Source organism: Rhinopithecus bieti, unplaced genomic scaffold (assembly GCF_001698545.2).
Source record: "Rhinopithecus bieti isolate Rb0 unplaced genomic scaffold, ASM169854v2 scaffold_13704, whole genome shotgun sequence".
In the NCBI taxonomy this organism is placed as follows: Eukaryota; Metazoa; Chordata; class Mammalia; order Primates; family Cercopithecidae; genus Rhinopithecus; species Rhinopithecus bieti.
This window is the reverse complement of record NW_016808231.1, coordinates 1,148,150-1,154,064: the sequence shown is the minus strand read 5'-3', so window position 1 is coordinate 1,154,064 and position 5,915 is coordinate 1,148,150. Positions and strand designations below refer to the sequence as shown.

Genomic DNA, 5,915 nt, shown 5'->3' with positions numbered 1-5,915 from the left:
TCCATGTCAGGCTGGTCTTGAACTCCCGACCTCAGGTGATCCGCCCACCTCGGCCTCCCAAAGGGAAGTTTGAGTTTTCTATGGTCACCAATGGACACTGGATCTCCATAGCTTGAGAATGGCGGCCATCTCCTCACTGGCATTTTTTCCTCTTGAGCTCTCCCGAACGTTCTGGCTGCTCTTTGGATTTCCGTTTCCTTTGCTCACATCTACAATATTGGTGTTTCCTAGGTCCCGAGCTTAGCGATTGTCTCCTCTCCACACTTCCCTGGGCGGGCCACACTGAACTGTCAGGGGCTTTCTCAACTGCGCTTCTTCTCTCACCTGAAACCCTCTTCCCTGCCCTTTCTACTAGGTCGACGTCTCCATCATCAGCTGCTCCCCACCCATGTGGGGGTGGGCCCCTTGGGCAGGCTCCCCTAGTCTCCTTTCCTCCGATCATCCTGGGGACGGCATCTGCTTGCTCTGCCATCAGCCTGGCATCCTGAGGGCAGGGACCACGCGGGGTTGCCCATCTCTGTATCCCCAGTGCCAGCACTGCAAATCACCTCGCCCCAAGCAGTTGTCCAATAAATGAGCAGTGAGTAAACGAAAGAATAAGCAAAGCCTTGTCACAGGAAAGGGGCCAGCGGCGTCTGCCGTGTAAGACCTGGCCCAGTGGAGCAGAGCCTGGAGGTTCAGGAGCCGGGTCTGGAAGGCTCCTGCCGGTGTGAGAGGGGCGCGGAGCCAGCCGGCGCCTGGCACAAGGCGTCTCAGAGGCCGCCCACTGGGAGCCAACCGTTGCAGACAGTTGTCCCCACGAGGGAGGCCGGAGAAGGCGCAGCGGTCCCTGGCCTGGCCATTTCGCCCTTACGGCAGCTGAACCGCCGACTATTAGCTCCTCCACCGAGCACACGCCCCGCGCGCTTCGCTCTCGGCCTCGCCCGGCCACCGTCGCTCTCTAGAACGCCGCGCCCGTGACCCGGAAGAGCATTCTCCTTAGCAACTGCGGGACTGCGGCGGCGCCGGCCTCCGGGGAGAAACGGTGAGGCCCTCACCCGCCTGCCCCCTACACCGCCTACTGCTGCACGACCCCTTCGGGAACGACCTGGGGTCTGGCCTCTGGGGGGCTCCGCGGCGCTTCGCCAGGCACCTGCGGTGGCGGCCCGAGAGGAGCGTCTTCCGCCTCTGGCGTTGCTCCCCGGCCCACGCGTCTTCCCTGTCCGGCATCTCCCTCAGTGTCCCCAGCTCCCCACTCTCCGCTCCTGACCGACCCGGCCTCCCAGGCCGCGCTTATAGCGCCAGGGCCTTTGTAGCCTAGGATGGTGTGAGGGGAGCGAGACCAGAATTAGAGCCTGTTGCTGTAGAGAGGACGCTTCCCCAGGCTCGGGTCACCTGTGGATGCGTTCTCAAGGGTCTTGATTGAGATGTTTCGGAACTGGCAGGGATGGGGAGCCTTGGGAATCTTGAATGGCAGCCTCTTAATTATAACATGTTCTTGACGTTTGGGCTTTCCACAGTGATATACTTTTTGTGCTTTATTGATCGTAGAGACTCTTTAAAAAAATAATTTAAACTTTTATTTTAGATATGGGGGATACGCATGCAGGTTACTCACTTGGGTGTATTGCACCCAGGTATTGAGCGTAGAACCCAGTAGGCAGTTTTTCAGCCCACACTCCCCATCTCTCCCCTCCTTCCAGTAGTCTACACTGTGTACCGTTCCCATGTTTATGTCCATGGGCGCTCAGTGTTTCTACTCCCACTTGTAAGTGCGCTCAATGTTTAGCTCCCACTTATAAGTGAGAACATATGGTATTTAGTTTTCTGTTCTTGTGCTAATTCGTTTAGGATTATGGCCTCCAGCTCCATCTGTGTTGCTGCAAAGGACATGATTTTCTCTTTTTTTTTGTGGCTGCATAGTATTCCATAGGGTACATCCACATTTTTTTGTCCACCATTGATGGTCACCTAGGTTGATTCCTTGTCTTTGCTGTTGTGAATAGCTCAGCCGTGAACATACAAGTGCATATGTCTTTTTGGTATAATGGTCTGTTTTCCTTTGGTTATATACTCAGAAATGGGATTGCTGGGTGAAATGGTGGCTTTTTAAGTTCTTTGAGAAATCTCCAAACTGCTTTCCACAGTGGCTGAACTAATTTACATTCCCACCAAAAGTGTGTAAGTGTTCCCTTCTCAACGGAGCCTAACAGGGCTTGTTTTCTGACTTTTTGATAATAGCCATTCTGACTGGTATGAGATGGTGTTTCACTGTGGTTTTGATTGGCATTTCTCTGATAATTAGTCATGATCATGTTTTCCATATATTTGTTGGCTGCTTATATGTTGTGATCTTTTTTTTTTGTATTTCTTCTGAGAAGTGTTTGTTCATGTCCTTTGGCCATTTTTAAAAATGGGCTTGTTTTTTGCTTGTTGATTTAAGTTCCATAGGGATTCTGGATATTGGACCTTTGTCAGATGCATAGTTTGGGAATATTCTCTCCCATTTTGTATGTTGTCTGTTTACTCTGTTGATAATTTCTTTTGCTGTGCGGATGCTCTAGTTTAATTAGTTCCAACTTGTCAATTTTTGTTTTTGCTGCAGTTGCTTATGGGGACTTAGCCAAAAATTTGCCAAGGTCAGTGTCAAGAAGTGTATTTCCTGGCGTTTCTTCTAGGATTTTTATAGTTTGAGGTCTTTTATTTTATTTTATTTTATTTTATTTTATTTTGAGACAGGGCCTCGCTGGCACCCAGGCTGGAGTGTAGTGGAGTGACTGCAGCTCACTGCAGCCTCGACTTCCCAGGCTCAAGTGATCCTCCCACCTCAGCCTCCCGAGTAGCTGAGACTACAGTTGTGCACTACCACGTTCGGCTAATTTTGTATTTTTTGTGGAGATGTGGTTTTACTATGTTGTCCAGGCTGGTCTCTGACTCCTAGGCTCAAGAGATCTGCCTTGAGTCGCCCAAAGTGCTGGAATTACAGGCATTAGCTACTGTGCCTGACTGAGGTCTTTGCATTTAAATCTTTAACCCATTATGTATATCGTGAAATACAAGGATCCAGTATTATTCTTCTGCGTATGGCCAGTCAGTTATCCCAGCACCATTTATTGGATAGGGAGTCCCTTCCCCATTGCTTGCTTTTGCCAGCTTGTTGAAGATCAGATGGTAGGTGTGTGGCATTATTTCTGAGTTTTCAGTTCTGTTCCATGGTTCTATAGGTGTGAGACTCATTTAACTGTACATCTTGAACTGATCCTTTTCTGGGGAATTTGCTTCCCAATTGTGAGTGAGGTGTGGTTAGTATATTCTAGAGCTTAGACTTTGTGTCTTACAAGTTTTCTGCAGAAGGAAATCTTCCTAAGACTGACTAGGTTTGAGAAATATTTCAAGTGAAATTTGCTGCATTGAAGAAAGTAGGGGCAGGTGTTGTTAATAGCCTGGACTTAGACTTCAAAAGACACTATGGCACTGGAAAACCTCCCCTGATTTGAGTTTGAATGAGTGATACTAAGAAAACTGTAAGCCTTATTTGAACGTGGTTGGATAACGACTTTATTTTAATCTGATGATGATGGAGCTAAAACTGAGGCATGTGAACCATTTTGGAAATGATGTTATTTGGGAATAAAATGTGTGAGTATACCAAAATTCATTCAAAACTGTAATTTCATTCCAATTTAATAAATATTTATTACGCATCTACAGCATTATACACTTTAAAGGATATAAAAGAAATAAAAGACTGCACACATGAAATTATTAGGAAAGCAATAAAATGAACATTCGTTTAAATGCAAAATATGTGGTACAGATTTTAAGTGCTGTAGTAGGTCAGAGGGTGGAGAAGTCATTTATGGATGAAATGGGACTTGATTTGTCTCTAAAGTACAGATATAATTTGTATTTGTATTGGAGGGGACAGGAAGTCCTAATTCCTTTCTTTATATTCTTAAGAGTTTGGGAAATAGTTCCATGTGGCATTTTGAAGTTCTTATTTAATGCTTTTAGGTCACTTGATTTGTGATCTATTTCTTTCAAATAGTCTTAGTACAAATCTAGATGGCATTTTCCTGTGCGAGATCTAAAATACTAGCTGAGGGCTTTGCCACTTAGAGATTCTTTGCTTCTGCATTTGGTGTTAGGTTTATATGAAACACCACAGTTTAAGTATAGTTACTGTTTCATTCATACTCAAGAGTCTTGTGAAGTGTTGGTCTTTTTTATTTAACTGGTATTTCCGAAGTGCTTCCTATGTAGCAGCAGCAGTATCAGGAAATACCAAAACAACTGTTACTTAGCAACCAGTAGGTATGCTTTATATACAGAGGGTGTGTGTGCTTAGCCTATCAGCCTTTGATGCTCAGCATTTGCCTTGAGACATTGAAGGCCAGAGCAATTTATGTAGACATCTGAATTGACTTTTTTTTTTTTTTTTTTTTTGAGTTTAATAAGGGGGCTCAGCTGCTTTGGGCATCCACCAAAGATACATTTGTGAAGATGATGCAACTCTTAAGTCCTCTTAAAAGATGTTTTGTTGCTTTCTTATAGACTTAGTGTTCATTTATTCACTTAATCAACAAATATAATATTTGAGTGCTTACTTGGTACTAGGCACTATGCTTGGCATTGGAGATGGGGGAGAGTGAATGCACATATGATCCCTGTCCTCTGCAGATGATACTTAAATAATTACACAAATGCAAAACTGTGGCTGTGACAAGTGTTTTAGAGAGATCACCGAAATGACATTTTAACTGATATCTACAAGAAGCACAGGAAGAAAACAGTGCTGTAGTCAAAGCAGACCCTCTGATGCCATGTCCATGTTGCCCTGGCTGGAGTGCAGTGGTGAGATCACGGCTCACTGCGGCCTCGACCTTCTGGGCTCAAACGATCCTCCTGCTTCAGCCTCCCAAAGTTCTGGGATTATAGATGTGAGCCACCGTGCCCAGCCTGTCCTTTTATTTTATCCTTCAAAAGTTTTTGTTTTACAGGAGGAGTTTCATGAAACAAAATACTATTGAGCATGAGTACAAGTAAAACTGGGCCTAGAATGAGTGAATAGATCCCTCTGAGGTCTGGCCATCTATGCCAATTTTGGTGATGTCAGGGAGGTGGAGACTTGACCAGAAGTCTTCTTCTTTATTTTTTTTTGAGACGGAGACTCACTCTGTTGCCCAGGCTGGAGTGCAGTGGCACAATCTCAGCTCACTGCAACCTCTGCCTCCTGGGCTCAAGCAATTCTCCAGCCTCAACCTCCCAAGTAACTGGGACTACAAGCTCACATCACCACGCCTGGCTAAATTTTTGTATTTTTAGTAGAGATGGGGTTTCACCATGTTGGCCAGGCTGGTCTCAAACTCCTGACCTCAAGCACTCCACCCGCCTTGGCCTCCCCAAGTGCTGGGATTACAGACGTGAGCCACCGCACCTGGGTTTTTTGAGACAGATTCTCACTCTGCTGCCCAGGCTGGAGTGCAGTGGTGTGATCATAGCTCACTGTAACCTTGAACTCCCAGTCTTGAGTGATCTTCCCACCTGAGCCCCTTGAGTAGCTGGGTCTATAGGCATGAGCCACCATGCCCAGCTAGTTAAAAAACTTTTTTTTTTGGCCGGGTGCGGTGGCTCAAGCCTGTAATTCCAGCACTTTGGGAGGCTGAGACGGGTGGATCATGAGGTCAGGAGATCGAGACCATCCTGGCTAACATGGTGAAACCCCGTCTCTACTAAAAAATACAAAACAAAACTAGCCGGGCGAGGTGGCGGGCGTCTGTAGTCCCAGCTACTTGGGAGGCTGAGGCAGGAGAATGGCGAAAACCCGGGAGGCGGAGCTTGCAGTGAGCTGAGATCAAGTCACTCCCCTCCAGCCTCGGCAACAGAGGGAGACTCCGTCTCAAAAAAAAAAACAAAAACAAAACACAAACTTTTTT

General features: G+C 46.4%; 1 protein-coding gene across 1 annotated transcript in view; it reads left to right on the top strand.

Annotated features, from left to right (window-relative positions):
* The first annotated feature begins 846 nt into the window (after window positions 1-846).
* DIS3L2 (DIS3 like 3'-5' exoribonuclease 2) overlaps window positions 847-5,915 on the top strand; it is a 390,397-nt gene continuing 385,328 nt past the window's right edge. The window contains exon 1 of the mRNA XM_017886189.1: window positions 847-1,024. The gene's annotated coding sequence lies outside the window, so the exon portion shown is untranslated. The remainder of the gene's footprint in view (window positions 1,025-5,915) is intronic.